This window comes from Lynx rufus, unplaced genomic scaffold, assembly GCF_022079265.1.
Source record: "Lynx rufus isolate CCGP_SWC_20201006 ecotype Redwood Valley unplaced genomic scaffold, mLynRuf1.p SCAF_9, whole genome shotgun sequence".
Lineage (NCBI taxonomy): Eukaryota > Metazoa > Chordata > Mammalia > Carnivora > Felidae > Lynx > Lynx rufus.
The window spans coordinates 13893653-13914310 of NW_025814897.1; positions in this window are offsets into that span (position 1 = coordinate 13893653).

Genomic DNA, 20658 nt, shown 5'->3' on the forward strand with positions numbered 1-20658 from the left:
CTGTCTCTCAAAAATAAATATTGAAAAAAACCAAAAATGGGCAAAGCAGACTAGCTGGGAAGGAATTGGGGGCAGGAGGTTTTGGGCTGCCCTCATACCACAGAGTCACAGTTCAGAGACGGTGTTGAGTGTCCATAACATAAGCCTACCCACTGGTCAGTGGCGTTAGAGAAAAACGGGGCAGAGATTGCCCCATTCCTGCAGGGTTTACATGGGGTTTGAGCTAGATAACCTTTACCAGGGGTCTTATAAGACCTTCTGGGTCTATTACAGCCAGTCATTCTGAGGTTGGAAGAGTTTCTGTGGTTTAAACACATGGGAGAGGAGCTGAGGGGAAACAGAGTCAACACCTGGGGAGACTCCTGTTACCACTGGATGCATCATTTACATACACCTCCAAAGCCCAGGCCAGCCATTCCAAGGAAGTCAAGCTGAAATGGCATTATCATTTTCCTGGATGTTGTCACTCTAAGCCCACACTCTCTGGGCTTTCTCACACATACACTTCATTGATCCAAATCCCCAAGAACAGCAAAATACAGCAGAGAGCCGAGAGCCTTTCCACTCAAGCAGGGCAAGTGTGTGTGTGTGTGTGTGTGTGTGTGTGTGTGTATGTATGTATGTGTGTGTGCATCTGTGTGTGTGTGTGTGTGTGTGTGCCATAGAGAGAGGATGGCTCTCAGCTACGTCTCCCAGCCCTTCAAGCCCCTTGCCCTGATTAACCTGGCTTTGTGGGAGCTGGCCCTGTCCTGCCTTTAGACAAGACCCAGATTTTGCAATTTTGGGAATTCGTAGAGAAGTCTACTGGCTTGTAGCTGGGGAGTGACCAAAGCAGACCGGTGGCAGTGTAGGGAGTGAGGTTCCTGCACTTTGGAACCATTGTTTAATGGCCAGCGTGGCCACATACGAGTCTTGGGAATCTGAGCAGACCCCTTCAACTCAACGAGCCTTCTTCTCCTGAGACACTGAAGTAATAATAACTACAGCAATCAGGCAGTAATAACAGAACCAGTTCTGCAAAGATGTGGTAGGACCAACTGGATGCGAAAGCATTCTGTAGACCATGTACGCCATCCATGGGAGTGATGTTCTCACACTGGAGCCAGCAGCCAGGAGTCTCGGGGGGCAGCATGGAGGAGGGGACTCAGGGACACTCATGTGTGGCTCCCTGCCTTGCCCGTTAGCTGTGGATCTGACCTGCAGACTCCCCAGGGGTTAGAAGGAGCTTGGGGATGAAGGGGAGAAGGTAGTACAGAGAGTATTTGGTGACCAGTAAACGGTCATTCTCTCCCCATCTCAGATTGCTGGCACTTCACAGCGAATGCTCACAGAGCCTTGTAACCCTCTCCCCCCCCCCACCCCGTGTCCCAGTTTCCTTATCTGAGACATGTGCTTGTGGTTTTGCCCCCATGTAGCTCGTAGGATCAAACCGACTCGAAAAGCCTGCAGTGTCACTGGGTGCTGAATGGGCTTTCAGGCTCCCCCGGGTGAGCCCCTCTGTGCCGGCCCGTATGGTGGCACCGTGGACCCCAGCCATCTCAGTGCTTCTGTCCAGTCCTGCCCCCACCTGTTCCCAGCATGTGCCGAGACCTGGGCTCCGTGGATCCTACAGGAAGCAGTTTCTTACTGAGGGAGAAACAAATCCGCTTCCTGGTGGGGGAGCAGCTGCAGGCTGTGTGCACCTCGGAGCCCAAGCCCTCTGTCCTCCTTTCCTAAGAACATGGGTGGGGAGCTGGGACCAGCCATCTCACCCACTTGTCCTATCCTTTAAACAGCTCTGCGTTGTGCTTTGTGGGGTTTCAGTTTGTGTTCTCGGGATTCAGAACCGGGGCTCGGGAAGCTCCCTCAACTGGGGAGTTCGCCCACGCACCAGACTGCAGAGACCCACTCCCCACCTGCCTTCCTTCCCTGCCCCTCCTATGGGAAGAGTGTGAGGCACCTGCCTCAAGGGTCTGCGGGAGGGGCTCACATGCCTTTCTAGAGGCTTCCACAGAGAGACAGTGGCAGAGGAGAAAAAGGAGGACTGAAGAAGCAGAAGAAGGAAGAAAAAAGAGGAAAGGCTGGGATCTCACAAGGGATCAGGAGGAGGCTGTTTAAGTACACAGTGATTTACGTGGGAGCTGGGCTCCGGTGGCTGATAGGGGCTGGAGCTGGGAAAGTGTTGTGCATTTTAGAAGCCAAAGGAAAATGGTCATCTTCCAGCAGGGTCCTGAGGAACTTCAGGCAACACTCAGCTCCCCGAGGGCAGGGCTGGGCCATCGACGTGCCTTATCTCAGCCTGGGGGCCACAGATGGTCTGAAGCACTTCTCTGGGGCAGACCTCCGAGACGGGTAACATAGGTGTGTGTGTATAAGTAAGGTACATTTATCAGTGCACGGACTGCATGCATTCACTCTGCGTGTGCCTGGCTGTGTGAGTGTATACACCTGCCCGAAAGGCATACAGGCAACCTGAAGCCACATCAGCTCCCAAGCCACGCGACATCGTCCAAAGCGACAGCCCTCTCTCTCTCTAAGTCAGGGCTGCCTACTCCCCAGCTTCACACACACAGGCTCTGAACTGGGCAGTAGTTCAAGGTGGCCGCCTCATTCTTGGCTGGGTTAAATTCATAACTGATATGTGGCCAGGACCTGGTGGTTTACCAAGAACTGTCACCCTCGGGCTCTCATGTGATCCTCATAGAAGTCGGGTGGGCAGAGCGAGCAGTCCCCATCACCAAGATGGGAACTAAGACTCAGAGTCTCAGAAATGTCTGCCTTTAAGTCAGATGCAGTATTATTCCCTCTGCCCCAGAATGTCACAGTGTGCTGTTTCCTTTACTTTTGGACTGTGTCCTCTTATATCTCTACTCTTTGGATCCCTGCAGGTTAGAAAGGTGCAGGGCAGGCCAACTTAGTGGCCTGGCTCCCCTCATCCAGGAACTTCCTGGCTGCATTTACAAGGTCAGGATCAACGTGGCTCCCGAGTCCAGAGCTTAGCTGCTGGGTGAGACCCTCGGCCGAGGCCCAGGGGCCCACACATTCCGAATTTCCATACTTAGAGAGATTTTAAGGTTGGGACTAATGCTTGTGTAGAGGAGAGAGGTACTGCTATCAGGAGCTCAGGGAGGCTTTTTGACTTTGGAATCTGTTGGGACTGTGTTCAGATCCTAGTTACGTGACAGGCTGGTCTCCGTAGTCTCTGGACCTCCGTTTTCTCTGCTGTAAAATGGGCATAATAATAGTAATAACAGCTAATATTTATGGAATGCCAATAATACGACAAGCTTCATGTTAAGGACTTAATATATATTAATTTAATCCCCACAACAATCTTGTGAATCCGGAATTACTATCACCACTTAACAGATAAGGAAACTGAGACTCAGTAATTTGCCCAACATCACATCACCAATTGACAATGAATATGCAATGCGAGTCCAGACTGAACGATTGGTGACCAGTTTCAAAACATGTTTGCAAACTCCTTTACGCCCCTTGACCAAAAGGCAGAGAGTCTCGGCCTCCTCCCCTGGAATGTTCTAGGGGGCTCTGCAGCTGCCTTAAAGAATGGGAACGTGGCAAATAGGATGCTATGAGATCGCCAAGGCTGGATTAGAAAAGGCCTATTCAGCTTCTGCTGTCTCCCTTGGGACTCTTGCTCTGGGGGCCTTCAGCTGCCATCTAAGAGCCCTGACCCCCTGAAGCTGCCACGGAGAGAGACTGAAGACACAGGTCGAGATGCCCGAGAGCCCCAGGAGTTTGTGATCTCCCAGCCCAGCCTCCAGACACGTGGAGTGAAGACGGCTTCGAGAAGACCCCGACCCCAGCTCCCTCCCGACTGCACCTGCAAGAGAGACCCCCAGGGAAAATTGCCTAAGTGAGCCCAGGCGAATCCCAGATTTGTGAGCAAAAGACATGATCATTATTATTTTAAGATACTGTTCTGAATGGTTTGTTATGGCACTGTAGGCGTTTCACAATAGTTACTGTGGAGAATAATTAAGAATGCCTATGTCAAGTCCCTGGCGGTGAATGCCACCTCCCTTGCCCTCATCCATCAGCCTTCTCTGGGTCCCTTCACCAATACCTCTCAACTTGTCTTACAACAGAAGCCATGTACACCCCAGCTGAATGGCCACTTCAGTAAAGCCATGAAAACCAGGGCAGTGGATCCAAGCCTTCTCATGTGTAACCTGCGGGCTCCAGGCCCTTTCAGAAACAAAGACGCTCAGAAGATGCTGTGCCCTGGAGCCCGTCGGCACAGACAAGAATGACTGGCATCCTGTGTCACTCAAGAAAGCCCCATGGAGCTCATGCAGCCCATGCTCTGATGCTGACCTGGGTCCCTTCATTACAAACACCCATTGGGCTCACACTATGCTGAGTTTTCCTTAGTCTGTAAGTTGTGTGGGGGTAAAGGCTTTAGCTTTATTTTATTCTTCTATTTATTCTGTGAGGTTCGTCACTTTCAATAAGAGAAAAGAATGCATGTTAGAGTATAATGAGGACCCAGCCAAGGGAAGAAATGAAATGAAAGGGGGAAATGAAAGAAGGCAAGGCAAGGGAGATGGAAGGAAGGAAGGAAGGAAGGAAGGAAGGAAGGAAGGAAGGAAGGAAGGAAGGAAGGAAGAAGGAGGGAGAGAGGGAGGGAGGAAGTGGTGAGGGAAGGAGGGATGAAGAAAAGCAGAAAGAGAAAAAAAAGAAGGAAAACAGAAGGGGGAGAGAGGGAGAAAGTGGGGGGGGGAGAGAAAGAAAGACAAAGAGGAAAGAAGAAATGAAAGAGAGGAGAGGAAGGGCTTTGGATGAAGGCAAAATGCAACATGTACATAGTAGCCAGTCTTGATGTGCTGCCTCTGCCCTTGGCCTTGTCCTGGAGCCAGGGCAGCTGGAGGCCCCAGTCCCTAGATCTGCTCACCTCACTTTGTGCCAGTGCTGGCCTTGCACACACAGCTTTTGCCTGTAGCTCAACACCTCAAAAGCTCCTTAAATAGCTCTGAACTGCACTGAGTGGTGGATAAACATTTGTTTCACAGCTCACAAAGCAGAGCTGCTGGCTACCGGCAGGTTTGATGTAATGAGTTCCATTCTGGACCCCAGGGAGCATTTAGAATGGGCTCTTCTTTGCCCAGGCTGCCAGTCAAGCTGGTACCAGGGGCGGGGAAGAAAAAACACAGCACTAATCTCTTCCCCACCATCCCTGTCTAGATCTGGAATCCCCAGAAGCCAAACTACTGCATTCTCCCAGGACAGGATCGGGGACCAGGGTGCCAAGAAGAGTGACTGGGTCACCTCCTTTCTCCGCATGCTCAGGAAATGACCTGGCTTCGTGAGCAGTCCAGAATACAGCCCTTCTCAGGAGCTGGAAATTGCTGGAAGCTTACAGTCCTTTCAAAACCTGTCTGCTTGCCTTACTGAGCCTCCTGCAGCTGGAGAGCTTGCTCTGAAGGAAGGGGGACAGACTGCCATTGCCATCCTGAGTTGGTAGCCATCTTCCTTGACCGCGATTCTAGACCATCTAGAACGTGCCCAGCAACTTCTTGCTTATCTAAGAGCCAGTGTCGTACAGTCTGACCAACATCCCTATCACAGGGTGGTTGGGAGGTGGGTGGGGAAGAGGTGGCTGATTCTCCCCTTTCTTCTCCCCTTCCTCCCCAACTCCCCACCCCAGGACACTATGACACGCTGCCGGAAGGAGCTGAGGACCAGTTGATATGATGAATAAATGGTAATTACGTTGTTGGCCTTTCCACACTTCCTCTGTGGATATTAATAGCCATTAATGCCCTGCTGTTTTGCACTGCACCGAAGCCTGACAGCCGGAGCGCTGGGGCGGGTCACAGCCCCGGCCCCCTCGCTCACCCCCCACTGCCGATGCCTCCTCTGCTTCAGAATTTCAGGAAGGAAATGAACTAGCAAAGACAGTGGGTGGAAATTAGAAGTGGAGAAAACAAATCCAAGGGGAAGTGATTTGGTTTTTCAGTCAAATTGGTTGTTGAATTGGCTTCTTGGATTGTTCTGATTGGGATCTCCTAGGGGTCATCTTGTTCCTTTCCCCAGACTCCAGGCAAGAGTCACCATGGAAGTTTATATCCTTGTCCTTAAAGTTAGCAGGACTGAAGAAATTGGTAAATGAGCTCAGAGGCAGACTTGAATTTTCCCACTACCACACATTAGGTGACAAGAACTGGATGAATCAGGCTTGACTAAAAGAGGTGTAGACAAAAGTGGACTTTCCTGGATCCCACTGTTCTTTGTACCAGCAGCTTGGTTCGTGAGAGACCATGAGCCGTGGACTCAGAGACCATGGTTGACCAGATGGCTCTGTGCCCTGGACGCTAGGGGATGAGGAGGAGGGTGTATCCTTTGGGTTAGAAGACTCACCTTCATAGTTGTGTGATCTTGAGCAAGTTACATACCTTTTCTGAGCCTCGATTTCCTCATCAGAAAAAAAAAATACTCCTAGAACAGGCCAGGATAGAATAATAGTAACTATTGGTCCTTGTCCAGTGATGTGTTGGGGCAGTTTGTACCAGCTCCTCAGCCAATGGTGTATGTCTCTTCCAGATGTGAGATAGGTGACATCACATTGGTAGCTTGAAACCGGCCATGGCAGGAGCATTTACACCACGGAAATTGGTGGATATGCTACAAATCAGGACTTGTATTTTTCCCTTAGGAGGAACAGACTGTCCAACATCTGCCAGCACGTCACTGTTGTTGTCCCATTTCAGCCATCTGGAACCACAGGGTCTTCGAGCGTGTCCTCAGGTTCCCGGAAACCACACACCAGCCCTTCAGATGATCTATGTGCCTTCTTCCCTTGCTTCTAGCAGGGATTGTCAAAACCTCCTTGAGGCCCTATTAGAAAGCTGCACCTCCTTGATATATTCAGCACCAAGAGGCAATTGTCAAGGAAGTTGATTGTAGTCCAAATCCAGGTATCAATTCAAAATGTTTTTGCCTCAGACAACCGTGTACGATCAATCAGTAATGTAATCCTCTGTTGGTAGAACACAAAAACAAAGCCCCACCTTGCCTCTTAAACACAGCATCATTAGTCTTAGGATAAACTATAAATTGATGCATAGAGCAAACAGCCAGAGCTGCGTCCTTAGGAACGGGGACAGATGAAATAGCAGTACTTTATGGTGAATGACAAATCGTCGCTCGTTCTGTTCCCTATCAAGTGGAACACCATCCATCACGTGGTGGTCGTGCTGGGTTCCAAGACAAATAGGACACCAGGAGCAGATGCTACGGCTGGGACCGCTGGCCTGGGCTGAGCTGCGCTTTCTGCTTTTCCTGGGAGACGGAGAGGAGCCCAATTCACTTTCTGTATGGTCCTGTCCTTCATTCCAGTTTATAAGGGTGAGTGAGGCAAGGAGTACCATCAATTATAGTGTCCTTGAGGATGGGGAACTTCATCTTTTTCATGTTATACAAAGTCCTGTCTGAACGGCAAGAAAAGAGCCAAGCTTCCAACCAAGAGAGAAGGAGCAGAGGACTGGTCTCCTTTTTTTGATTTCAGGAAGTCACTGAAGTCTTGTGTGGCCCCATATGGCGACCCCTCCTCCCCGAGCCTGCCCTGGTACCTATACTCCCAGCCCTTTCCATCACTTTTTTATATTAAGGTATTATGTCCAAGAGGATTGTACTACCGTGCACGTTCCCGTCCCAGTGTGATGGGTCACTCTCTGAGCACAAAATGGGTGTTCAACATCTGTTTGTTGGATGGATAAATTCAAGAGGAGATGCATGGTAACACAAGGTAGGTAAGCTTGGCTGGAAGGAGAGAAAGAGGGGGAAAGGGCTGAGGGCTGAGGTTGTGAAAGAAATGTTAGAGCAGGAGGGTCTGCTTTGGGAATAGGAGACCGGAGTAAGAGATCCGAAATGAAGGGGAGTGGTATTAGAGGAAAGGGAGGAGGTCCTGAAGTCAATATCCACTTCCTTCCCCATTTTTCCCAGGACCAGCCCTGGCTCTGGTTGATTTTTAAACAAAGTACGTTGACAGCAATAAATATCAAAGGCTGTCTGTACCCTAATGAAAACAGGAGGCAAGGAGGAAAAGTTAGTTGGTTGTGATTCACCACAGCTCATAAATAATCCCACAGGCCCTACTTCTGGCCCTCTGCCATTCCTGGGGCCAGGGAACTGAGGAGCCACGGAATCTTTCTGACTGCTGATTTAATTAAGTGTGGCTCGTCTGTGACGGCGCCCGGCTCGGCTCAAAGCCAAAGGAACAGGTGAATTGGCCGTGTCATTGATGGGCAGGTCAGGCCTCTTGTTCGACCAAATCAACCAGTCATTCGGGAGATCTGAAGACTTCTGGACAGCAGTTGACTCTGCCACAGTGTTGGAAAACATCGGTGATTTGGTTAAAACCTATCACGATAGTGACAAACATACTGCTCAAGTGGGTCCATGTGACAGTCTGTAGCTGCCACTTCAGTGAAACCAAGTTTTGACATTATGTAGTCAAAGCCATGTTTGATTGACTGATTTTTTTTTTTTTCCTTTCACCTGGTCGTTGTGGACGTAAAGCTGACACAGCAGAGGGGGCAGTGTGGAGACAGTTGGCATGTTTCCTTCATGTAGTTTTCACCTTTACCATCTGGAACTCGGGAAAGATGTCTTTCCTTCCACCGGCACCACCCACCTTCTCCGCACGGAGGTCTACACCACGTTTACCCAGACATCAGGAGCAGCTGTCTCAGGCAGAAGGCGGTGGGCTCCAGGTGGGCGCTCAGCGCGAGGGCAGGTGAGATAATGAGCAACAGTAAAGGCCTTTTCAGGGAGGTGGGAGTCTATTGGAGGGGTGAGTCAGCTGGCATATGCCAGGCCTTACGTGGCTCGAAACATTTGTTCTTCCGTGTGGCCTGTTTCTCAGTGCGGGACCAGATCTGCTCTTCCTTCTCTCCCCTTTTCCTGACTTCTTTTCTGTGCATGACACTATGTTTGATGTCATAGGAGAGTCAGAGACGGTGCAGCTATAACCCCCCACCCTCAAGGACCTGGTCACCCTCTACTTGAGAAGGCAGGCAGGTTTGAAAGTAACCACACTGCAAATAATAATAATAATAATAATAATAACAACAATAATAATAAGGAGGAGGAGGAGGAGGAGACATAAGCCAGAAGAGATTAAGGGTTTGGGAATTCAAGAGAAGGAGAGTGGATGTTCCCTTGGGCTTCATGGAGGAAGTAAGTAGCATACATGAGCCGGGAAAGGTAGGTGAGATTCAGACTGATACGATGCCCAGGGCAGTAGGGGAATCTGGCAAATTACATGCAAGGAGAAAGAAAAGAACAAAGATGTAAATGAGGAAAACAGGGCTGCATGGTTGAAGTGGCCAAAGATCCTTCCAGAGAGAAGATTCAAACCAAAGAGTAAGTAGGAATAACATTTTGCCCTGATGAAATCGGGTTGGAGCACAAATGGCATTCATTGGATGCCAGCTTTCGGAGGTTGGACATATTTAGGACGTCTGCTGGGAGCCATTGAGGATTTATGAGCAGGTTAATGGTATTGGCACTAATCTTTAGGAAAAATAATCTGGCATCAGTTGTGTGGTAGTATGGAAGAAGGGGAGACAAGCCCTAGAGATGGAAGTTCATCCAATGTGAGACAGTCCAAGAGACTGGAAACACGGCGAGGGTCAGCGGTCTGGGACTTTAATGTTTGGTTGAGCCGACAGGAGGAAGGAGGCCAATCCTACCGACCTCCCCTTGATCTGCCTCCGCCTGTGGCACAGACGTGGTGGAGAGTCCCACGTGGCCTCAAACTCACTTTGCGCTCTGCCTGCACCTCACCTCAAAGCCTCCTCGTGCTTCATTCCATTTGCACCCCAACGCCTTCTCTGGAACCTAGAAGCTCCCCGCCCACTCCACGTCTCAGGCTCCGCTTTGGGGCTACTGTGAGACAGACATAGCCCGGGTGAGGTGGGCAGTGGGCGTTCAGGTGGAGCTTTTCCTAAGACCAACGTAAATGTGACTCCAGAATTTTAGACTGATAGGGGAAAAGAAGGAACGGAGGTAATTTGATGGTCTGAGGCAAGAAGGGAGGGAGGAGATGTCTTAGTGTAGAAGAGATGTAGAGGGGATGCATCCCGGGTAGAGGGAATTGAGCCCGTGGAAAGGAACATATTAAAGATGCAAGAGAAAGGGAGTCATATGTGAAGAAGGACTCAGAAGAGAAGGAGGGATCGAGACCACAAGTGGGGTCCAGGGAGTCTGGCTTTAATGAGGATTAATTCATCCAGCCATTCAACAGGCATGGATTTGGTCCTTCTGTGAGCCCAGGCTTCGCACTAGGACCCTTGGCACAAAGAGGCGGGCGAGGCACAGCCACTCCCCTCTAGGAGGGAGGAGGGGGAAACAACCATCCCCGGAAACGGGCTAGCTTCCAGAATGGAAACATTTGTGGCGGAAAAGGAAGAAATGTTCCTGCTTCAAATAGCGCCTCTGACGGCTTCCCCACAGGGGGGCCGAGAGGGGCTTACCTCTTGGAGGCTCACTCTCCTCCTCTTTCACCACTACCCCACTAGGCTGTGACAGCAAACCAAGCAGGAAGGTGCTGTGTGGCACCACCGATCCCAGCAACGAGACGAGCGCGTACCGTGCCTTGCAAGCTTAGCTTTCTTTCTTCCCGGGGCAAAGCACAACAGTACTATAGAGGATGACACTTTTAACTCTGTCCCGAGCACCAAGTAAAGCTGTTGAGAGAGAAACTTAGAGCTGAGGTAGGGGAAAGGGAGAAGGTGGTGAAGATTCAGGAATAATTGGCGTTAAGAACAGGGCAATGAGGAAGATAGATCTGATGGCTCTGGTCTTCTAATGAACAGAAAGCAAGGTTGTCTTTTGAGGCGGTATGGCCTGAACCGTGCCCGCCCCCCATTCATATGTTGACGTCCTAACCCCAGTATTCTGTAATGTGACTATTTGGTGATAAGGCCTTGAAAGAGGTGCCTAAGGTAGAACGAGATCATACGAGTGGACCTTAAGCTGACTATGTCCCTGTAAGGAGAAGAGGTTAGATCACAGACACCCTGGAATAAGACGGCCATGTCCAAGCCAAGGGAAGTGGTCTTCGAAGAAACCAACCCTGCTGTCACCTTGATCTTGGGCTTCTAGTCTCCTGAACGAGGAGGAATAATACATTTCTGTGGTCGAAGCCACCTCGCCTGTGGAATTTGTTACAACAGCTTTCACAGATTCACACATTAGGGGTAAGGGGACAGCAACGGACTGGAGAGAATGAGAATGTTTTGGAAGAACCATAATGGGAAAGTCTATTAAATCTGAGTAAATGGGCTCCTGAAGAGAATACGGTCCATCTAACTAGGGATGAATCCATGATTTTTTTTTTTTTTTTTACCTTCAGCAATATTTGGGAAGACAGCACAGAAAACTGGGCTGTGTTTGGGCTTGGCAGCAAGAGACCTCTGAGGCGGGACAGTGGGGACTTCCGGAGTGACAGTGAGCAGGTGAAATGGCTGCCCAGGTAGGCACATGAGGCTGGTGAGAACACACAAACTAAGAGGTTAAGGAAGATTCTAGAATGGGAGAAGACTTGGGTAATTACGGGGGAGGGAGTGGGAGGTAGAAGAGGGCAGAGTTGTGCTCGCAGAATGGCAGTCAGCTTGGGGGGGGGGGTGCTCATGGTTTAAACACAGTGGACAGAGTTTTGTCATATCATGTGAGGTCTGAGTCGGACTGAACAGTGGTCAAGTACAACATGGAGAGTCAGGTTAAGGATGTTTTTTGCAGCTTCCAGTGGTCCATGTTTCAACAGCAAGGTTCTGCAAAGTGGAAGTCCCGGCTTGCGGACCCTTCTTGCCTGCTATGGAGGGGCATATCCCCTTTATAAGGATGGATATGTGAGGCCTTGCATCCTTCCCTAAAATGATTATGCTCTGGTGGGGCTGGAACCTGGGCGTCCTAATTGCCAATTCAGGGCTTTCCACAACCTGCTCACGTTAGCAAGTGCGTGGTGGCGAGGGCACCGGTGTCCTCCTTCCACAGAGGACGTGGGTTAAGAGTCATTTTCCCAACACCTCACCAGGATGTAGCCGTGCAGCCTGTGGATTAGCAGGACCCGGTGACCAGAAGAAGCCAGCTGAGGGTACAGGCCACGTGACAGGGTTCCCTCTTAGACTCTCCCATTCTAGGGTCCTGGAACTAAGGCCACAAATCACCCCTATGTGCTTGGAGAAGAATGGGAAGTAACTGGAATGACATATGTCAGAATGTCATTGGCCTTGCCAATATTTTTTTTAAGTTTATTTACTTATTTTGAGACAGAGAGAGAGAGAGCAAGCGAGCCAGTGAGGGAGGGGCAGAGAGAGAGAGAGAGAGAGAGAGAGAGAGAGAGAGAGAGGGAGAGAGGGAGGGAGAATCCCAAGCAGTCTCCATCCACACTGTCAGCACAGAGCACCATGCAGGGCTCCTTCCCACCAACAATGAGATCACGACCTGAGTGGAAATCAAGAGTTGGGCACTTAACCAACAGAGTCACCCACGCGCCTCTGGCCTTGCCCATTTTCTGCCTGATCTCTGCTTGGGTGATTTACTTTCTTTTTTCTTTAAATGCTTATTTATTCTTGAGAGAGAGAGAGAGAGAGACAGAGACAGAGACAGAGTGCAAGCAGGGGAGGGGCAGAGAGAGAGGGAGACACAGGATCCTAGTAGGCCCCAGGCTCTGAGCTGTCAGCGCAGAACCTGACACGGGGCTCGAACTCACAAACCATGAATCATGACCTGAGCCAAAGTCGGATGCTTAACCGACTGAGCCACCCACGCATCCCTGCTTAGGTGATTTTCTAAACCATTCTTTTTTTTTTTTTTTTTTCAACGTTTATTTATTTTTGGGACAGAGAGAGACAGAGCATGAACGGGGGAGGGGCAGAGAGAGAGGGAGACACAGAATCGGAAACAGGCTCCAGGCTCTGAGCCATCAGCCCAGAGCCCGACGCGGGGCTCGAACTCACGGACCGCGAGATCGTGACCTGGCCGAAGTAGGACGCCTAACCGACTGCGCCACCCAGGCGCCCCTCTAAACCATTCTTAAAGATATTCATAGATTCCAGTTACTCTTGGAACAAGCAGTCATGCCCCACACCTAGCACAGAGCCCGGCACCAAGTAGGCACTCAGACGTTTGCTGAGTGCTCATAAATCGTCCCACCCAGAGGCTCTTATACTCTCATGCCCTGCCACCCGTGTGTTCCTTACAGTGTGCTTGGCTGTTGGTTTCTATGCCCTCGTCGCAGTGAGACGCACTGCGAGTACTTTGTTACCAATCATACGGCATCAAGTCCGAGAAGCTTTTATTTGAGAAAGAGAGAAGATCTGAAAGAGAGCTTAGCTTATAATGTCTCTTGCACCGCACCCAGCATTTCCGTTTGCTCTTAGCGGGAAAGCCACAGGCAGAGTCACAGCAGGATTGCAGGGCGGGCGCACGACCTCTGTAGAGGCAGTGGGGGCTGTCTGGGGTATGTAGCTTTTGTCCAAGTGTCCTGACGTAGTCAGGGGGCGGGGTGGAAACAAGCATGAGCCTTGCGGCTGAAACATTCATTCCTCAACGTGGGGTGGATGGCCAGCTCTCCAGCTTTCCCCTTGCCAGGCCGGATATGCACAGATCTGCCCAGGGGACTGGATGTTTAGCACGCTCCTGAAGAACATTTTAATTGTCTGAGTGGGTCTCTGAGGACCTGCCCCCATTAGCATGAGAGTGATTCCTGAAAGTTGCCCAAACATAGCTGTGTCCTAACAACAGGGTGCCGGTGACCTCTGAGCCACGTCTCTCTCCATAGCCTTGGCTATTTCAAAGAGATCATTAACAAGGTGGAATTGGGTGCCCCCAGGGTCACTGCACAATATACATTGTTACTGTCTTTTAATGGACTTTCCCCAGACACGGTGATTCTTAAACTGCAGCGTCGGCAGCTGCTAACGCCAGGCTGAGCCACGCTGTCTGCAAGGAGAGAGCCGGCCTGCCAGTCCCGCCAGAGCAGATCTGAGCTTGGGCAGATGGATCGGGCTGAGAGAAAGGAGGAGGGGACGTGGGCTTAAGGGGAGGGGGCACCAGCGGAGAAGCCTGGCAGCCCTCGGAGGTCTTTGTTATTGATTTAGCGTGAGGACTTAAAGTGGCAGGCAGGCAGGTGGCAGGGGCTGGCGGGCGGGGAAGACAGGTGTAGGCGGTGGGCAGTGATTAGCCGGGGTGTTCCAGATGTGGCTGGGGGTGTCAGCTGGTGGTGACTAACGTGGGTGCTTCTGAGGGGCGTGGCGTCAGATGGTGGTTTCAGAATGCAGATGCGAGCGTTCGGGGCCCCCCCCTCGCTGCTTCCACACCGCTTCACACGAGTTCTACTCTCCCGAGCATGCGCGTTCAACTTCATCTTTACTTCCGCGTCGCGACTACCCCCTTCCCTACATTCGTCTCTAGGCCAAGGGCAGGAATATGCAGATTACTCTCCCCCAGCCTTCAGCCTTCAGCCTTCACCCAATTTTGGGGATGATCACACGGACCGAGCGCCCTCGATCATGTACGAGCAAGTACAATCAAGTACGATCATGCGCGTTCACGTGAGAAACATACCTGGTGGCAGAGGACGTTCATAGTCCACGGTCTTCTTTGCCTGCTTCCTTTTTGAAAACCTGCCTCCGATTTTTATAAAAAGATTTTTATCGAAGTAGAATATACACAAAAAGTAAACATAGTAGTACCACTCCCACTGGATCAAGAAACAGATAATTCACAGCACTCCAAAAGCTTTTCTTAGTCTGTTCCAGTCACACTAACTCTGTTCCGGCCTTCTTCTCCAAAAGTGGCCACTTGCCTTCAGTCACCACAGATTCGTTTTGGCTGTTTCGGAATTAAAAAAATTTTTGTTAACATTTATTTATTTTTGAGAAGAGAGAGACAGAGCATGAGCAGGGGAGGAGAGAGAAAGAGGGAGACACAGAATCCGAAACAGGCTCCGGGCTCTGAGCTGTCAGCACAGAGCCCGACGCGGGACTTGAACTCACGGACCGTGAGATCATGACCTGAGCTGAAGTCAGATGCTCAACTGACTGAGCCACCCAGGCGCCCCATGTTTCGGAATTTTATATGAATGGACCCAGACACAATGCATTATGGTCTAGCCAGCTCTTTTTGCTCAATGTTTGCATGCAGTGTTTGTTCTTTTTCATTGCTGTATACTGTTCCACCATCTGAGTCATTCACAATTATCTGTTCCACTATTGAGAAACATTTGGATTATTTGTGGATTTGGGTTACGATGAATAATGATGTCCTGATCATTTTAACAGGTATTTCGTTCTATATATGCATCCATTTCTGTATATTTGGGAATGGAGTTGTTAGAATCATAGGGTATGGGTATGCGCAGCTGTAGTAAGAACTGTTTAGTAGAAAGGATTTTGCAAAACCATGTGCCATGCCTTGGCCTGGATGTTATGGCACCAGCCCCCCTCCACACCACAGGGGCCCAGTAGCTCACCACAAACCAGTCATCACCCACAGCCTCTTGTCTCAGGCATCTTGTTGGACCACTCAGCCTCTTACCCACTTCGACATGTGGCTCTCGCTATTCATCTACTCTTGCGTCCTGACCTTTATGAACTCTGGCTCCCTATGACCATTTCAGGCCTTCCTTGCTTCAATGACCCCTTTGTATCTGCTTCTGTGACTCACCGACCAATTAAACTCTTGACTACACTCCATCCCCAATCACAGAGTTCTGGTGTGGCCTCCACAGAGCTCATTCAGGCCAGCCCCAGCTCCCGGCCTGTGTGTTAAGAGTGGGTAGAGCGATCGGAAGTAGAGCTTTGCCATCCCAAGAAGAGAAGCAAGTGAACTGTAAGACAGGCAGATCAATGAAATTGGCTTTTTTCATTATTAATGGGCCCAATTTGTCCTGGGTTAGTGGCTATTTACAAAATTTCAAGATGCCCAGCCCTTTGAACTTCCCTGTGTCCCGACCAGACTTCCTTGCTATGGTGAATGTGTGTGCGTGTGCACGCGTGCGTGTGTGCACGGGCATGTGTGTGATGTGTCTCTTTCTCCCAGCGTCTGTGACTTGCATGTCTGCAAGCAAGTGCTTGCACCCAGAAGGAGGGTGTGATGAAACGCTGTCACGTGGCTAGCCGCGGGCAGTGAGTCAACGAGCTCCCCCACAGCCACCTCACTGGAGTGGAGGGAACAGGAACCACCACACTTGGCAACTTGGGCTGTGTCCACATGGTTGGAAACAATCTGTGAAGTGAGTCAGATCCATTGAGAAAACAATTAAGTCAGTGGGAAAAGAAAATCAGTAGGCCGGGTTATTTGGCATGGTGAAAGAAAGCAGCCCATTGTTTGTTCACATTTGTCCCTTTCCAGCTGGTCATTGTGACACTAGCTGATGCTGGGCTTGCCTACACAAGTGCTTTTAACAGTTTGACCCAGACTCTGTCTACACAGCTCTAAAACCACCCAGCGAGCTTGTCCAGAGTCAAAGAATCAACTATCTGCCTCACTAGTAATTCTGTCCTGAGGACTGTTTTATGGGGATCCCACTGAAAATCATGGCAGACATTTTGGGGCAAGATAGGACTTTGGGGCTACTCCACCACTTCTGGTGAGTTCCATGTCTGAGGACTGAGTAGCTTCAGGCAGCTCTAGATAATATCTGGCCACTGGTATGGGAGGCAGGGATAGGGGTCAGATGAAGTTCAAAACTGTGAAATCCAGAGATAATCCCCCCAAATCATGCTGACCACCTGTTTTGTTTTCGCTTAGGATTGTTGGGTGAGTGACCCCAGAAGAGACAAACTTCTAATTCCGGCCTCTTGGAGATCATTATCCCAACTCCCAGATTTTTTTTAAGCTTTATTTTTTTTTAATGTTCATTTATTTTGAGAAAGAGAGGGTGCATGCAAGTGGGGGAGAGGGGCAGAGAGAGAGAGGGAGAGACAGAATCCCAAGCAGGCTCCATGCTCAGCGCATAGCCTGACACGGGGCTCGATCCCACGACCGTGAGATCATGACCTGAACCGACATCACGAGTCGGACGCTTAACCGACTGAGCCACCCGGGCATCCCCCAACTCCCAGAACTTAAAGAGGAGAAAAGGGAGGCCCAGGGAGATACACATACACAGGGCTACACAGGTAAAAAGTGAGTGTTCACTTGGCTAAATTTAATTGCACCTGGCTGTCTCCAGTTAAGGTGCTAATGAACCAGGAGACGCACATACAACATAGCAACTTGTAATGGACATGTTGAAAAGGAATGGGTTATGAAGTAGAATTCTCTCTTAAGAACTAGGGAGCTTCTCTGAGTCCTTTTTTGGGCACCTGTCCTGTATCCAGCTGCTAGTTACCTGCAAGAACTCTCATCAATCTCCAAAGAACAGCGGTGTCCAAAAGTTGGGGAATGTGTATGATGTGGCTTTGGCTGGAGCATATTTATGACCTGGAGTGTGCTCTAATTGTGCAGATATTCCCATAAATGTTATTTTATTAAGTTGAGCTACAGTAAATCTGTCATCTCCATAAGTAACACCACAGTGAATCTGTAGGTAAGCTCAGAATACTGCCGTGAGCCATGCTGGGCTATTAGCTTCAGTCCAATGTTGTTATCTGCGCAGTTATAGCATCTCAGGGGCAAAACTCAGGCACTGCGTTTACAAGATTTGGTTCCTCATGCATGCCCTTGGCTCCCAAAGACAACAGAAATGGCTACAAAAGACGGGGGCGAGAAAACCAGAGAATGCTGAATGTTTGCTTCCTCGAGCCCGTTTGGAAACAGCTCAGGCCAACATAGAGAGCTGGAACAGGGAATTCAGCGTCTTGGGTTCTACTGTTACTCTTATGAACTTCTCAACCTAAGGAAGATCCGTTGGTGTGACGGGTCTCACACCTGCCATCTTGGAAATGGCGGCACGGTAGGCATGCCTCTCCATGGTAAATACCGCAGTCCTGGAAGCCAAGTTGTTGAGATCTCAGGGTGAAAGCAATAATAATTAAGTGTATCTATTACCTGGTCTGATATCCTCTGACCACCACCTGGAGAGGGTCCATAATCCACTGTCTCCTTCCCCTGGGGAAAGAAAGGAAAGGAGATTAATGATGTCTCTTCCTCCAGGGAAATTTATGACACGTTGATATCCAAGCACTTTGTTCATGAATCTGGGTGACTCATGTCTACTTGTGGTGTAGAAGCCAGACTATTGTAAACATAGCATTCCTGAGTATATTAGGAATTTTCCAGAGCTGACAACATTCAAGAACAATCAGGTTCAGCCCTAGTCCTTGCCCCTCAAAACCGATCGCGGGCTCCCAGTTGTGAGGCAGTACAGTGAGTTCAGAGGAAGCAGTCTTTGAAGGGACAAAATTGGGAGGCATTTGCTTTAGCGCTCTGGATTGAATTAGTTGTTATTCATTACAGGAAATCACATTTCATAGTTCCTAAGAAATAAGGCAAACGTTTTTAAGATTTGATTCCATATCCAATAGAATCTCTCTCCACAGCCTTTTCAGAGCATCACTGTAAAGTCCCCCCAGCCCCCGCCATTTTTTTTTATTAACCTGAGAAGAAAATGAACTGAGTTTGGAGAAGGATGTTAGGCGGACACAAGGGAGGGTTTACAGACCCGGGGAAAATGCACTTGAAGAAAAAATGCCACAAACCGGGGTCAGCAGACATTAAATTATAGACATGCCCATGGTTTGTCCAGATTGGTTAGAACATGTTTCTTTTCAGCAATAAAAAACAAGAGCCATTAACAAGCAAAGATGTTAGATGGAATTAAGTGGCGTTCAAACGATGAAAGGGGAATTTAAGGAGCTAACCTTCCACTGCCCAGGCAGTTTACCCAGTCAATTAAAACACAAGACTGTCTTTCCCACGGTCCTGCCATCAACGGGAGAAAGTGACTGATAGGCCACAAGGCTTGGCTGCCATATACCCTCATGCAGCCGTCCTTCCCAGAGCCTCCTGACGGCTTCAGGTGACTAAATGGCCAGCTAAGCACAATACATTTCGATTGAGAATCTTGTGTCTCGTGGAGGTTGCCTGATGCCTCCCTGATGCAAGGCACTGTCATAGATCACCGCCATCCTACAGGCACGCCACCCAGATAGCAACCATAGGATTGTCAACAGAACGATTCACACACCGGCAGCAGCAGCTAAACGCAGCGCAGTTCGCGACCCCAAGCACGACACCAAGATTCTAAATGGGATGTTGCAGCAGCAAAGATTCTAAAACACAACTGTGTCACTGGGGCATTCAGAGGGTGTCACGACCTGTAACTGACAGGCACACCCGCCCTGGTTTCCCCCTGGGCACAGCATTCTTGCATTCCCCTGGGCCTCCTGTTGCATTGCGGTTGCTTATTTGCATCCGCAAGCAGGGAGCAGGTATCCTGCAGAAATAGTCCGGGAGTGGTGTCTGATTCCCATAGGCCTTTGCAGCCAGCTCTAACGGAATGATTTCCAATATTCAGTTTCTGAGAATTCTAACCATGATAGGCAGACCATGGCAGATCTTAATGACAATAATATCATCTCACATTTTCATGGCATTTAACAGTTTACAAGGTGCTTTCACATACATTATCACATTTAATCCCGGTGAGGTCGATACTCTCTTCTTTTTTTCTATTGGCAGCTTGGTGTAGTGGAAAGAGCACTGGACCCAGGCAGACGTAAGTTCAAATCCCGGCAATGACCACCCACCAGCTGTCCAACCACAGACGACGTGCTCCCATTCTTCCAGTGTCCTTTTTTGTACCTGTAAGATGGGGAATCATTTCTACTACCCGTAAGATGAGGTATGCGGTAAGAATTAAACAGCCTATATAAAAACACAGTGTAGGTCCTGATGCATAGAAGCACCGGATAATCGTTACTTTCTATCCACTTACAGAAAAAAAGGAAGCTGGAGAGGTTAAGGGAATTGCTCAAAGTAACAGCTAGTAAACGGCAGAACTGAGACTTCATTTATTTTACAAACATTATTGAACACCTACTATATGCCAGTGCCTCAGGCATAGGAAAGTGGATAAGTCCTAATTCTAGTTCTCGAAATGTTCACAGTAGAGTGCCAGAGCCTGAAACGCAAATAATCAATTACAGTCTAGCATGATGTGAAAAGCAAGACGTATTTAGGGAATGTCCTAAAGCCAGGGGTGAGCCCAGGTATCGACACAGGAAGCGAGTCTTAAGAAGAGGACCCTTCAGAGGAAGCAGCCACGGAGTTCAAGCTGGAATATACATCAGCAGGCGGACGCTGCAGCCAAGAGGGGATTCGAGGGACAGGTGAGAGGGAGAGAGGAGGAAGCAAGGGTGGGCAGAGTCAAAGGGGCTCACAGGGGATGCTGCAAGGTGATCCCCTTCATCCAGTCCGCGCTGGAGCGAACCCATGGGATGACTTCACATAAGGACCCAAGGTGGTCAGATTTGCATTTTTGAGATCGGGGCAGCAATGTGGAAGATCGACTGCAGGAAGGAGATAATGGAAGCCGTAGTTCAATGAGAGATAATGAGGCTGTGAACTAAGAAAGTGGCAGAGCAGACAATTTTGAGAGGTGTAGCAGAGTCAGAATTGACAGGGAGAGGCCATTGATTTGATGTCGAGGCATGAGAGAAAGAGGAATCAGGAAGAACTCCCAGGTTATTAGCTTGGATG